This window comes from Castor canadensis, chromosome 7 (genome assembly GCF_047511655.1).
Source record: "Castor canadensis chromosome 7, mCasCan1.hap1v2, whole genome shotgun sequence".
In the NCBI taxonomy this organism is placed as follows: Eukaryota; Metazoa; Chordata; class Mammalia; order Rodentia; family Castoridae; genus Castor; species Castor canadensis.
Window position 1 is genome coordinate 39187303 of NC_133392.1, and position 16134 is coordinate 39203436.

General features: G+C 38.3%; 1 pseudogene; it reads left to right on the forward strand.

Moving 5' to 3' along the window:
• Positions 1-5064: 5064 nt before the first annotated feature.
• Positions 5065-8968, forward strand: LOC109699294 (ADP-ribose pyrophosphatase, mitochondrial pseudogene; annotated as a pseudogene).
• Positions 8969-16134: the final 7166 nt, after the last annotated feature.

The following is a 16134-nucleotide window of genomic DNA, read 5'->3' on the forward strand; positions in this document are numbered from 1 at the left end:
AAGGATGCTGGCATGGTTAGAGTTCCGATGAAAGCATACTTCCTTTCTGGTGTGCAGACTCCCAACTTCTCCTTCTATTCTCATAATGGAAAGAGGGCAAGTGGGAGAGAGCTCTAGGATCTCTTTCATAAGGGCACTAACCTCATTCATGAGGACTCCACCTTCATGACCTAATCACCTTCCAGAGGCCCCACCTTCCAATACCATCACAGGGCGGGGTTAGGATTTCAACAGATAAAATTTCGGGATTCACAGGTTATTCAGTACATTATAAATATGTAGCACAGTGCCTGGCATATAGCCAGTACTCAATAAATATAACCAAATATTATTATATCTATAGCTATCCAGTTAGCAAATACCAGAACCAGAATGGGTCTCCCAATTTTTTTTACACTCTAATTGGGCATTTTCTGCATTACTTGAAGTTATGTCTTAGAGTGCCTATTTAATGCCATCTGTGAAGATATGGTGCTCCTCTAGTTTGCTGTTTAAAGAAGTTCTCAGTTACCTTTCTAGCTCTAATTCCTTGTTGCATTTCCTGCTTTCCTGCTCCTGTCAGCCCTAGTTCCTCCACTAGTCTCAGCAGTCCTGGCATACTGTAAAGTTCTAAGGGGAGACAGAGAGCATGAAAAACTAGCCACGGACACATTTTCATAGTCAGCCATCTAGTTTTCAAGTTGTAATACAGTAAAATTCACTAATTTAAATTTCCAAGCACCAAACACTATTTAATTAAAATAGATTCAAATTATTTGCTGCTCCTTAGCCCATGGTATCAAGCCTACCAGCTTAAATTTTAGTAGGTTCTTAGGTGGACTCACTGGGACCAAGAAAAAGCCTTCCTTTATTTCAGGGTACCCAACCCATGAACAAAATTGTGATGAAAGAGAAAATTCTTCTTTTTCTCTCATCCTTCCCTTTCTAGTCCCTAATCCCACTTTTCAGAACTCCCCCTAACCCATGATCTCTATGTAGTCTGTTTTCTCTGGACTGTAAGCATCTTGAGGCAATGAACAACTTGTCCTTTTATCTTAAGAACATAGCTCGGTATCTGGGGTAGGACAGGTGCCCACGTGTTCAATTAATTAACTTGAGTAGTGCCACCCATTGGAAGGTATCCCTTCCTCCTGTCCCTTCAAATCTTTGTCTCCGCAGTTGACTACCGGTGGCTAGTGCCATCCTGCTGCACTAATTCACCAGAAAGCATGACAATAGCTGAATGTGAAATAAATGTGCAATTTACAATGCAAAATGTATTTAGAGTGGTGTATTTTAATGGTATAAATCTAGGCAATATTTTAAGATGGTCAGAGAGACATTTTTGAGCAGCTGGACTTTTCCAAAATCTTCACATTATACCACACAAACTGAAGCTTATTGCTCCTACAAATAAAGCCCATTTGACTTTCATGATTACACATTGTACTTTAGACGTCTTAGGCTAATTTGAAGACAGCATGGTTCTACATATGGCTATATTAGTTATCTTGCCCAAGTCATTTTTAAAAGGCATAATTTTCATTAATCTTTAAAAATGTCAATGATTGCCCCATTTTTCTCTTGTATTTCAAAACTAAATTTATAATCCAATACTTCAATCCCTAAAATCTACCTTGTACTTCCCCTACTTCTTTTATATGCTTTCCATGCTTTTTCTAGTAAGTTGGAGAAATCCAAAGAATTAATTCTAGATCAACTCTTTATTTTGTAAAAGAGGAAACTGAGGCACAGAAATGTTAGTGTCAGAATCTTAAGTTCTTAAGTCACTCATCTCATGCTCCATGTACTTACTGTGTGTCTTTAAAATATACCTAATGGTGAACCCCTGTTGCCAGGTCCCTTCCTGACTTTCCTGTTTCTGCTGGTCACTACCATTTCATTAGGGTCCTTTTGGATTAAGGTGGATGATCTTTGACTCTTCCTTCACTTTAGCCTCCACTTCCACTTCAGTTTGTCTCCCTTACTTATCCTTTTAGTCTGAACTGGACCATAATTCAGGCATTTTCAGTTTACAATTGTGTTGGTGCAATAGGCTGCTAATAGTTTCACTGCCTCCAACCTCTGCCTCTTATGTGCAGTGAACCTAGTTGATCCATCTTAATGTAACTCAACTTTTTATAGTTACAATAAAGTAGTGCCATTTTACCATATAAAATCAAATTCAACATGCATTTACACTATCAATAAAACATGAGTTTATGATTTCAAAGGCCTTTCCAATTCTGAAATATACTAGTAATTAGCTGAGTGACCTTGGGCACATTTAACTTCCATGACCTGCCGTGTCCCCAGTCTGTGAGCTGGTGATATTATTAGTGTACATGCCTAACACATAGGATTATTTGACAATTACATGGGATAATAAATGTGAAGTGCTTAAAAATAATAACTGTAATAGCTAACGTACTTTTTGAGGTCTTACTCTGGACCAAGCATATTCTGAGCTCTTTTAATGAGTTATTTCATAGCATGGATACCATTATTATTATTAGATGCGAAAATTTGGGCCCAGAGGAATTAAGAAACTTGCCTAAGGTGAACCAGCTAAGAAGTGCTGAACTAGGATTCAAAACTAGGCAAACCTGTACAACCACTGTCTGATACATAGAAAAAACTTAATAAATGACAGTTGTTTTATTGTTGTCATTTATTATCATTATTCCTACTTAAAGAGAGAAGAAAACTTTTCATTTGCTTTTTGTTCAGATTTTTTTCTGAGTTTTAGCACTACTTTAAGAAGAAATGGATAATTCTTTATAGTTAAATGTACTGGGTACCACTTGTTTCTCCTTCCCAAAGAAGCAGGAAGGATGATTAGAAGTTCTTGAACATCCTGGGCCCTCTAATCACCCTGATCTTCCTCACCTCTGTTCTTCCTTCTGTAATATTCTTAATGAAATAGGAACCACATAGGCAATCTCTGATCCAGGTCTAGTTCAGAACACCAGGCCAAAAAATTGTGCTCTGATGTCCCTTACTGTTCCTTTAGAGTTTTCTCAAAAATAGGACCAGAAAGTTCTCTGTTTAGCTTTGTTTCTTCTTCTACCTCAAAAGACAATTTAGGAAAGGGAATCTCCCCAGTATGTTCCCAGCAAATAATTATTTTGGTTTCTACTACAGTATTTCATTTCCCTCCCTTAAGGTATGTTTTATACCATAATCATCAAATGGTCTGCTTTAACTGTCTTCTGCCCTTTGGTGATGCTGAAAATAAAACAAAGTACCCTTTTCCTAGGTTTGAAGTCCCTTTTCAGGTGTTGCATGAATTCTTGTTTGGCCATCATATTTCTGCATTGTGTGTGATGCACCATACCTTCTCTGTTGCTTCCCTCAAGTGTGTGTGTGTTTCCCCCTGAGCATCTGGTTGTTTATATTTGAACATCTGGTCTTTTTGATTCATAGCAAAAATTGACCTTGGCCTTCTAATAATGAGATTTTTATAGATCCTAAAATCATAAAATGTTAAAGCCAGAAGGACTTTTGTAGATAATAAAGGCCAACAGATTCCTTTTATTGTGAGGAATGAAGATTCAGAGAAGCCAAGTGTCAGAAGCACAGCTACACAATGTATGGTGGGAGGAAGCTGAAACGAGACCCAAGACTTCTGCTTCATTTGTTTCCTATGAGTTGAATTAGGATACCTGGAAATATTAATATGAAGAATTCACAGTGTCTTCTAGAATGTTTTAAGTTTTCATACTAGTAGTTTTCTCAATACATTTTCAGGGACCAAAGAAGAATAGAAATTACATGATTAAAAAAAATCAGGCAGAAGGAAACACAAGTTACAGAGCTGGGCCTGTGCCCCTTAATGATCATCTTTCTTTCCCAGTGGCACTTTGAACGTGCATTGTGCACAGTAAATTCTCAACAATGTTGATGACAATGATGGCTAATGATGCCAGGTCTCATATTTCTCTGCTCCTAATCTTTTCCTACTATTTTGTTTTCTACAGTACCAGCTATATCTGAGCTTCAAGTCTTCTGAAAGCCTGGCTTATCTAGTTTAGAGTTCTTTATGAGGGCATCGACTGGGTATTCAGTAGCTGCCTTCTATAGTAATGATGACAGTGATGACTTCAAATGGTTGTAAATCCACCCTTCCCCCAGCAGATACATATATTTTGAAACATTTCTAATAAATTTGAGGAAGTATGTTCCTAAAATTTTACTAGTTACTGCATAAAAGAAGCATTCTCTAGTCAGATCATTTGGAAAATGCTGGATAAAACACTTTAGGATTGATTTGCTTGGTTTTTATAGGAATTCTCAGGATCTTTAAAACACTAAAGTGAATCCTAAATTTCTAAGGGAGAGGAGTGATAAAGTATGTAGGATCTCCTAAATATATTTGACCATAAAATTATTTTTCATTGGATATATTTCTAATGGGATTGGTGTAATATGGAACAAACTTTGGGAAATGTTAAATATCCTTTATGTTTTATATACATATATATAGTATATATTCTTTTCTAAAACTTTCTGTTTCAAATGATAAGATACTTTTCCCTAGAGTCTTCTTTTTTCTGTGTAATGACTGTGTTTCTTCTCCTCATTTGTCCTTTCAGGACTTAGATACTATTATTCTCAGCCTGAATTTCTTCAGACACAGAAAGCATTGGTTGTTTAAGTCTGACTTCATATATGAATTGCTCAATTCCCATTTTCATTTCACCTGTCCTATTGTAACACACAGTTTTCAAGGTGTAGTCAAGAATGTTAATTATCACAAGGACAACTAGCTTTTATTGAGTGTGTACTGGAAACCATACATTGTGTGAACAGCTTTACATGTAACACCCTACTTAATTGTTACCATGGCCCTATGAAATAGGTACTATTAATACCTATTTCAAAAAAAAAAAAAGAAATTTCCTTTTTATACATGAGGAAGCTTGAGGAGATCTTAAGTAACTTCCAAGAAGGTTCCACATAACAGGGTGTTGGTGGGGGTGGGGGGGGGCAGGAGTGGACCTGGAATTAGAACTTGTGTTTAACCCTTATCTATTACCTGGCACTAACTTGCCAGTGTTGCTTCTCTTTTTAAATAAATGTCATTGCTGCCTCCTCAATCAGATTCCTGTAAGAGCAGAGGCCTCTTGGCTAGCCTTCAGTGCTTGGCACAGCACCTGGCATGCTGTAGCCAATACTCATTTGAAAAGAGAGATTAAGCAAGTTGCCCAAACCATTCAGGTAGTGAATGATAGACCCAAAATTTGAAACTACTTCCATCATACACATGGATTTTTTTATCCATTCGCTGAGTTTTCCCTCTCCCCTTGGAGGTCTCACTTGGCTTTTGAGCATCCTTAGCAGGTAATTTTGTCTACCTTCACCTCCACATTCATTCTGCTCTTCTTTAGACAGACAATGGCCTTGGACCTATGAACTGAATGTGCCAGTAAATGGCTAATGCCTTAGAAAGCAAGAAAGCAATTTTATTGTCATTTGCTAATTTTATTGGCATTGTAAGGACCATGCTGTTAACCTTAGCACTTCCCTTTGGAAGCCCTTTCAGACGTTAAAATCTCTTAATTTGAAATAAAAACTGCCATAATAGCTTGGAATGACAGGAGCTTGGGTCTCCGTGGTCCCTGGCTGCCCTGCAGAGTCGTTAGCGTCAGGAGCTGTCCCCAGCGCCCTGTGAGGCAGGCGGTTGCCAGCGCTAGACAGTCTTTTAGGAAGGTCTAACCTTCAAAGGGCATTTAAGAGATAAACGTGGCCTCCTCGCCACGGGGCCCCTTGGGTCTGTACTGGAGCCGAGAATGACCAAAATCCCTGGGGAATCGCTGGGTTGTGGATGGCTGGACATCATTTGGCAAAGACTTTGGCAACTGTGTCTCTCTCTGTGACCTTGGTCTCCGGGGCAGTGAGGCTCAGCAACTGCCCCCAAATCCACGCCAGCAGGAGCCTGTTTTCCTCAAATGGGTTTCCTCTATACTTCATCACGTGGGGTTCAAATGCTGTTACTGAGACACACCACAAGAAAGCGCCGACATCTCCGTACCCTGGCTCTAAGGTGGAGCGAAGCCAGGCTCCCGATGAGAAAGTGAGTTGGCTGGTTGAGTGGAAAGCGTACAACCCTGTGGAGTACACTGCCAGCTCTGTCTTGGGGGGCCCGTGTGGGCAGATGCCCAGGTGGGTGAAAGAAATTTCTCTCCTAAATATAACGAAAAGGATGGGGATGTGGAGAGAAGAAGCCAGAACGGCTTGTATGGAGTTGAACATGGTAGACCCAGAAATCCCGCAGGTCGCACGGGGCTGGTTGGCCGAGGGCTTTTGGGGCGCTGGGGCCCTAATCATGCTGCAGACCCCATTTTAACCAGGTGGAAAAGGGATAGCAAGGGAAATAAAGTTACCCATCCTGATTCTGGGAAAAACATCCTGCAATTTGTAGCCATTAAAAGGAAGGACTGTGGAGAATGGGCAATCCCAGGAGGGATGGTGGATCCAGGAGAGAAGATTAGTACTACACTGAAGAGAGAATTTGGTGAGGAAGCCATGAACTCGTTACAGAAATCGAGGGCAGAAAAGCAGATGCTGGAGAAACAATTGCACAGTCTATTCAGCCAGGAACATTTTGTGGTCTATAAAGGCTATGTGGATGATCCTCGTAACACAGATAATGCGTGGATAGAGACAGAGGCTGTGAACTACCACGATGAAACAGGTGAAATAATGGACCACCTTTCCCTAAAAGCTGGCGATGATGCCGAGGAAGTGAAATGGGTAGACATTATTGATACACTCAAGCTTTATGCCAGCCACTCCCAACTTATTCAACTTGTGGCTGAGAAGCGAGAGGCCCACTGGAGTGAGGATCTGAACCCTGACAGTCAGGGATAGAGGCTTGGAGTCTTATGGAAGCCACAAGTCTATAAATAAACAAGGATGGATAAAAAGCAAACAGCATAGAATTTCCATTAAACAGGTCACCTCTTTGGTGATTGTTTCCCAAACTGCACAGTTTGAAATCTTTGTATCAGTGCATAATATCAGACAAATATGCAACAATGGGATCACAAACTTTTTGGCTCTCTAATTAGAAGAAGAGGACTGTAGTTACACATTTATATGTCTTATACATGGGTTGAACCAAATTACACAATGCTCTTTGAAGAACTGTAGGTAAAACAAAGATACTATCCTTACCAACCATGGCCTCTACTTCTCAGCCAGTGTGCATTTGTCAACTCCTTCTCCTCATGTGTTGGAGTGTGGCCTCATCTAATGTGTAATTGGACTTTTGGGTAGCATTTGTTTTTTTCAATTTAGCCTTGTGTGGTCTTGTGTTTGTTTCTTTGTGAGCATAGAAGCTATCTGTTGATTCTTGTTGTTAGGTCCTTCAGTTTTATGAGAAACATTCAATTACCATTTTAGCCCACAAGTATCAAGTATTTATTAGCCAGACCAAAAAATATCACAACAAAATCACCCCTCTGGCAATCAGAACTGTTTCTGTCTGAACATACTGGATTAAGATTAGAACATTGGTTTTCTCTCATCTCAGAAAAGATCCCTAAAAATGAAGATTCCTGTCATGAAGTAGTCTTTATCAGGGGGTGTATGTAATTTGAACCTAATGAAAATATATTTCACTCCTACCTTTTCTCAATAATTAAAAAACCCCAAAGCCCAACATGTAAATAGAGAAGGTTTATATAACCAGATTAGAAATGTGGATATGGAATGAGGGAACTCCAATGGCAACAAATAGTCCCCAAACACTTTTCTTTCCTTTCTCATCACTTAAAACAAGCCAGTTAACTTTATTTATGACATATGGAAAATTAAACCATTTATGATGGGAAAATAATAAAGACTGTTATAGGAGTTGGTGACTTCATAAGAAGATTATTTCAATAATAACAACAAAACACTGATATTGCCTTTCCTATGTGCAAGCACTCACTCTGAGTGACTTAGTACTAAGGATCACCCTAAGAGGAGGATTCACTTATGTTGTAGGTTGGACTTCCTTAGAAAGCAGACTCCAAAAGGGAGATTATCATGTCAGATGTTTATTAGAGAGTGGGCTTAGGATCAACACTTGGGGAAGGAGGGGGAAGAAGGCAGGACTGGGTAGAGTGAGAAGCTGAGTTGGAATGCAGGCCCACTGAAGGCCTCAGCCAACTCCACATGGAACTCTGGAGCTGGAAAGGCCCTTTATGCCTTTGTGCCCCATGTTGATCACTTGGGGTGGTGGGCCTGGAAGAAGAGACAATTTTCTCAGAGAAGTCCTCAAGGATGGCTGGCAGCTAAGAACCATCTTCTGGTAATATTCTCAGCAACTGAGAAGAAGGATCTGAAAATGAGGGTGTGGTATGTACCATAGGGTCTATTACATTATCATCCCTGTGTTATGAATCACATAAGTGAAGCATGGAGAAGTTACAGAACTTGAACAAATTTACATAATAGGTAAGTGGGGGAAGTGAGATTAAAGTACAAACTAGTGGATTCTATAGGTCACCCACACCCTTGACTGGTTGGTGTCTCTATAACTACCCTTCCAGAGTCTCCAGCTTCCCTCTTCACTGTCCCTTTAAAGAAGAGTTGGGTGTGGTAGTGCATTTCTGTACTCCCAATACTCAGGAAGCTGATACAGGAAGAGCATGAATTTGAGGCCAACCTGGGCTACAAAGTGAGACCTAGATTCAAAAAACCAAGGAAAAGAAAGCCAAGAAATACCACTATATCTAGTTCCTACATGCACATGTGATCAAGGTCCCTTTTCTAAACTTGGAGGACAGCTACATTATTTCATTTGCTTTTCTCTTGAAAAATGTTTTTATGTGGGTGACCACATATTAATGAGTAGCCCACACCCATTCTGTTCTTACTACCTTATCTGATTATATTTTATACACAGTATTTAATACCATATGAAATTATCCTATATACTTTCTCTCATGAAAAGAGAGTCTATGAGAGAAGGATTTTTCTGTCTTGTAGATTAACATTGCCCCCATACCATTTGTTGGCATGCCAACAAATTATTTTTGGAAAATAACTGTTTTTAACAATTTTCTATATATGCTTCTTTTTAAAAATTATAAATGTGATCTATTACTCTTGGTCTATATTTTGAAAAACTTTCTTTTAGAATAATTTTAGAGTTATGAGAATTGTACACAGAGGTCCTATATAATCCTTCACCTAGCTTCACCTAATGTTGACAACTTATAAGACAATTATTGAAACCAGAAATTTAACATTGATTTAATTAATTTTGTTTAGTATTAACTAGTCTATAGATCTTATTAAATTTTTTCCAGTCCTTCTACTAATATCTTTTCTATTCTAGAACCCAAGACTCCACATTTCATTTAATTGTCATGCTTTATTCTCCAATCTTGAAATGTTCCTCAATCTTTTTTCTTTTATGATCTTGACATTTTTGAGGCCAGTAGCCATGTTTCTAGTCAAATGTCCCACAATTTGGTTAACTCTGACATATTTTCATGAATAGTTTGAGATTATATATTTTTGTCAAGAATACCACAGATAGGATGTTGCTTGGCCACACTTTCAAATGAGAAAGGTCAATTTTTCAGAGCAGTCACTTCTAGATAGTAAATAGTATATGCTGTGTTTTTAGAATGTCATTGTGGTACTTACAAACCATCTTGTACAATTTTCCATCAGCATTTTTATGTATTTATAATTGCACACACACAATTGAATTTATGTATCACTAACTCCTTCCACCCTTCCTCTGCAAGGGACTTGGTAGCCAGGAGGCTCTGAATCTCATTGCTTATTCTCTCTATCCTTTCCCTTCAAGTTCCTGAGATGACACTTGAATGGTACGTTATCCTACTATATCAGTTTCCTATATTTACACACAATACACACACACACACCAACTCTGTATATATTCCCCAAATGTAGTGACATAAGACAACAAACATCTAATTAGTTTGTAAGTTTGAAAGTTTCCAAATAGAAATGGATTAGAATGGGTAGTTTTCTGCAGACAGCCGGGCTCACTCGCATCTGAGTACTGGCTGGTTGTTGGCTGATCTAGGATGATCTCAGATGCGATGAATGAAAAGAACCTTTTCTCTGCCTCATACCTCATACTGTGTCAGCCTAATTCAGCAGGTTCTTATGGCAATAACTAAGGAACAAAGGTCAAATGGAACATGCAAAGTTTCTTGAGTCCCAGGCTCTAGTCTCAGGCACCAAGTCACTTCTCTGCATCCTGTTAGGCAAAGCAAGTCAACCAGATTCAACAGGGTGTGTGTGTGTGTGTGCAGAAGATGGAGGAATAAATCCCACTCTTTAGTGAGAGAAGATGGAAAGTTAACATGGTATAGGCTGTGGATGCAGGAAGGGGTAAAGAATTGAACCTAATTTGTGCACTCAATCATCCTACATCAATTGTGCCCTTTTGTTCCTATCAGCTTTATTAATTCATTTGCCACACAATTTACTCTTTTAAAGTGTACCATTCAATGGTTTTCATGGTATTCACAGAATTATGCAACAAACTCCACAAACACTTTTAGAGTATTTTCATCACCCCATAAAGAAGCCCCATTCTCATTAAGAGTCACTCTCATTCCCCTCTCAAACTCCTCTCTTGGAGTTTAAGTTCCAACATATGAATGTATATACATTCACACCATAGCAGATATTTATTTATTGAGTAATTTGTGTCACTTGTTCTCCTTTCCTGATCTCTGGATGTAGTGCATGTTATTTTGAAGTAGCAATCTGTTCTGCTATTGAGGGTATTTTAGAAAAATTAATTCTCAAGTATTAAATGTAATGCAAATTCATTATTTGTATTTCTCATCAGAAGTAGTTGTTTCATCAAATGAGCATTCCTTCACTACTATTTTCAGAGCACCAGGGCCTTTTAATTTTTTTCAGGTTGCTTTTGGGAGAAAAGATATTGCACAGCTACTTGCAATTTAATAAAGAAAAACTCTTTTATAACTTCTCACTTTGGGATGCTCTCAGATTGTGCTAGGAAAAATGTAGGAAGAATTTGATATTTAAGGTTATATAATCTTGGTGTTTTTATTGTTACCATAGATTCCAAAGTATCACTATACAAGTTTTTTTTAAACATGGAGAGGCAATGCTTCATACCCCACCCCTTAACTTGAGCCTTATTTAGTTAAATAAAAACAGCTCAGTGAAAATTCACTCTCTTTCTTTTTTGTTGGTGGTACTGAGATTTGAATTCAGAGCTTTGCACTTGCTAAGCATGTGCAAGTTATACCTCCAGCCCTGCTTTGTTTTTTGAGACTGGGTCTCACTGTGTAGCTGAGCCTGGTTGCAAACTTGCTATGTAGCCCAGGTTGGTGTGAAACTCAAAATCTCCTACCTCAACCTCCCAAGGACTGGGATTTAATCCACCATGCTAGTCTTTCTTTTCTTCTTTTATTTTCAGGTAAGATTCTCAAGTTTTTGTCCAGAGCTTGCCTTGGACTACAATCCTTCTACCTAGGCCTCCTGTGTAGGTAGGATTACAGGTATGTGTGCTACCATTAACAGCTTGTGTGTTGAGATGGACTCTTGCTAACTTTTTGTTAGGGCTGACCTCAAATCACAATCATCCCAAATTTTGCCTCCCAAATAGCTGGGATTACACTCATGACCCACTTCATGTGCTTCACTTTCTTTTTAACCCTGAGAGCAGTAACTTATTCCTTGGTTAACCATGGATACTCAGATTTTTCCCTTTCATTTGGATTTCATTGGTACCCAATGGCTCCAGCTTGCTTAGAACTGTCCCGGATTTAGCACTGAAAGTTTCATGTCCCAGGCAAAGCAGGTCAGCTAATCACCCTATCAATGTTGTTAGAAAAAGCAAAATTTAGTGCAAGGCATCAGAATTATAGTGGTGAGTAAAATAGACATTGTCTCTCCCTTTACGTCAGCTAATCACCCTATCAGTGTTGTTAGAAAAAGCAAAATTTAGTGCAAGCCATCAGAATTATAGTGGTAAGTAAAATAGACATTGTCTCTCCCTTTACTGAACTTTGAGATATGCAACCAGGCCATCCAATTCACATGGAAATACAACCAAGATGAGTGAGCAGTCCAGGAGTAGACTGACTTTGATTGGTTGTTATTTTTAAATGGGTTGTTTTCTAACTGGTTACTGCTGTTCAGGAAGAGATAATTGATTTGTATCCTACCAACAACGAAATTGTTTTGTATCCTATCAACATGTTTAAACCTCTTAAGTCTATAGTGATTTTGGATGCTCTTGAATCTTTCTGTATCACATAATCAAGTTATTTGAATGACAAGTTGCTTTCTTTCTTTTGAATTTAAATTCATTCATGTCTTCCTTTTCTGTCTTATTTCATCCTGAAATAAGCTAGGACTTTCAGAATGTAATTGAATAGAAGCACTGATGGTGAACTAGTTAATCTCATTCTTCACTTGAGTGAGGATGTTCTACATTTTATCATTGACTGTGATATTTCATATGAGTTTGGGAGAGAACAACCATTATAAGGTTAAAATTTCCTTCTGGTACTGGTTTGCTAAAATTTTTTTTATTAAAAATTGCTTTTGAATTTTATTGGATTTTTTTCTGTATCTACGAAGATAACTAGAAACATAACCCCTTGTTTTCCATTAATAGGATGACTCATGTGACAAATACATGTGTGTGTATGTTTGTATGTGTGTATTATTGGATTCAGTTTGCTAATGATTTCTATACAGCTTTTGCATTTTTATTAGATTAACCTAAATTATTATTTTTCATGCTATCCTTTTCCAGTAAATTCTGTATATCAGCTTTTGCTGCATAAAAAAACACTTCAAAACGTAGTTGCTTAAAATACAAACATATATTACCATGTGATTTTATGTCAGTGGTGGGTGTTTTTTGTTTTTGTTTTTGTTTTCTGGTTTGAGATTGGTCAGGTGGAAGAGGGGCTGCATCCTGATGATTGGATGGCTGGGCTTGAGGGGCTTGTATTGAAAAATCTTACCAGTAAAATACAGAGAGGATCAAGGTGAGACCTAGTCTGAACACCTCCTCAGAAATTCTGGGATAGTTAGTCTTTATCTATCAAGACTCCTGTGTGCATGGAGACCCAGTTTCTGGGATCAGTGGTGGAAGACTTTGCATCTGATGGTCAGATTCTAAGATACCAGGATCACATAGCTCAGAGAGATGGCATAAAGATTTTCACAGCTTCTGGGATCAATGTGCTTCCAGGAATGCAGAGAATTTACTGTGAGGAGAAAGAAATATCTTTCTGAGTGTGCGACTCAAAGGTGGTAGTGACTCTTCAGTCAGCTCTACCGCCTCCGCCTACACTCTGCAGAGCTTGTCCCAAGCTCCTCTCTAGGGGGCTAAGCAGGTCATCCTAATAGCTTAAAAATAGCTGTAATCAAGTGGTTGTTGAGATTTCAAAGAATGGATACAAATATTGCCCTAGCTTGCAGAATCTTGTCAGTGGTGGCAATAGGGAGGCCAAGCACACCCTCAAAGGCTCTGGCAGGCCTGGCTGCAGTGTGGTTGTGCAGTGGGGCTGCAGTCCTGACTGGAAGAGACAGTGCAGAACAATACCATCGACGGTCCTGCCTGAGGGAAGATTCTCTGACCTCTAGGGGTCTTGTTAACTGGGGCTCATAGCTGCAGAGAGGCATAGCTCAGAGAATCAAGAGCTACACAAAGAGGATAGTGGAGAACCTTAACGCAAACAATTGCCTTCAAAATTCAGCTGTGGTAACTGCTGTTCTTCCCTGTGCTCCAAAGCACTTTGTGCCGATTGGAGTTGCTCGTGTCAGCCTGTCTCCACCAGTTGATTGAATTCCCGGAGGTCAGAGGGCATGGTGTGTTCTGTCCTTTATAGTGTCTTCCAAAACTCTATCTCACGGCATTTATTCCATTGTGTGCTTGACACATGTTTATTGAATTCATTGATGAGCCTGGTGTGTTACAAGAAGAAGGAAAGGTACAAAATCAGACCAAGTGAGAAGAACCAGGGACTGATGTCCAAAGAAGAATTCATATGTATTGTATAATTGCAATTGAAACCAGCCCACCTGTAGAAATATGAAGATTAGGATAATGCAAATTATCTTTTAGAAAAGGTAATCATTAATCTACAAAGAAATAAGTATATTTCATGTTGTCAGGTGACCAGGAACAGTTCCAGCAAGTGTCCACATGTGAACTATTGCCTAACAATGACCACAAGATTGAATCCAGAATCTAGAGGGAGGGGAAAATAAGAAAAAAAAATCCATTAAGATGTTTAATTTTAAAAAAGAAATAGGATTAAACTGCTAGATTGAAATGAATGCCTTTAGTTACATTTAAAATATACAGCACAAAGGGGATCTGAAGACCTTAAAAATACTTTTATGAGAAATGACTGTCACTGATTTTACAAATGACATGTTGGAGGAAAAAAATCATATGTTGTTCATGAAAGCAGTAAAGGAAATCATCGAAGGTAAGAGGGTTTCAGAGGAGAAGGGAAAAAAATTTCAGAAATGACAGAAACAGGAAAGCATGTAACTTTTCTCATATCAAGTTTATATCAGAGATTAGGCAGAAATAAAAGGATCACATAAAACAGAAAATGCTATTTTAATATGAACCATCTCTGAGTGATGAGCCTATCAAATCACTAGAAGGAATACTGAATTAGGCATAAACTATTTGAAAAATTTGTCCTGTAAAGAGGAATCATGCCTGAAAAATCCCATAAAAGGTCCTCAAGGAATTATATATATCCACAGAGAAGGTGTTATGGTCAAATATGAAATATACCCCCCACCCATGGGTTCATTGTTGAAGGGTTGGTCCCCAGCTAGTGGCACTATTTTGGGAGGTTCTGGAAACTTTAGGAGGTGAGACCTAGCTGGAGAAAGTAGGTCACTAGTGACATGTCCTTGGAGGCTGTATTTGCCCTCCAGTTTTCTGGCCACCATGAGATGAACAGCCTCTGGCCCTGTAGGCCCAGAAGCAAAGTAACCATGCACTGAAACCTCTAAAGTATGAGTCAAAATAAATCTTTCCTCCCCTTAAGTTATGTCAGGTATTTTGTTACAGTGGCAAAAGTCTAACACAGAGGGGAACTATGAATGCAGTAGACATTGACTCTTACCAGACTTTGACTTGACTGTACTCCACAAACAATCCCATGTTGAGATTTTGTGATTTGAGGACAGTGTTTAGTCAAGGATAGGTGGTTTTCTATGAGACAGAAAACATATGAAACTAAATGGATATCTTTTACCAGCAATAAATACAGAGGGTAACCAGACTCAACATCTTGATGAAGAACCTGAAAAGGCAGAGCCTCCACATTTTCAAATAACACTCAGCCACTCTGTACAGTACAATACGAGATGTTCCTCAGTCAAGTCATGTGAACAACCAAAAGCACACCACAGAAGCCTCAGGGCAGGCAAGGGTTAGATCATGGGTACGGGCAAAATGATCTGGCCTGTACTTTGAAGATGTTGAGTTTATACTTTAAAGATGTTACTATGAACCAGATCTGATTAAAGAAGCACACTACAAATTGAGTTATCCTACACAAGTGGTTCTCAAGCGTTTTGGTCCCAGTACAAAAAAATTAAAATATATTAAAGAGCCATGTTTTAGTTAATTTTAAAATAGTAGTAAACTCTTTACACATTAATATAAATAAACAATTTTAATTAAGTGTATTTTCAAATAAAAAACAATGAGAATAGTATTTTTGCAAGTCTCTGATATATTACAGTAGAAAAGAGTTGCATGATTGTATCTGCTTTGCATTCAAGCTGTTACAATTCTGTTTTAATTGAAGTATATGAAAAAATTCTGGTCTCATGTAGATTTGTAGATGGAAGATGTGTGTATTTTCAGCCCTTTTAGATAATTGTGGTTATACTTCTTTGATACTATACAAAAACTCACCCTCCAGTAGTTTTTTAGAAGCTAGTTGCATGTTGAATCTGAAACTGTATTAACTTTTCATGTTCTATTAAAATCCATTAGTTTATCTTGCACTTTGAGTGTTTAAAAAAATTTAGACATGTGCACAGTTTTTGTAACATAGTGAATTACTTACTCATTTGGAAATTATTGTTTTGCTCAGTTCTGTAGGTATTCCTAATGCTGATGTGCTTTGTTCCATAATATCA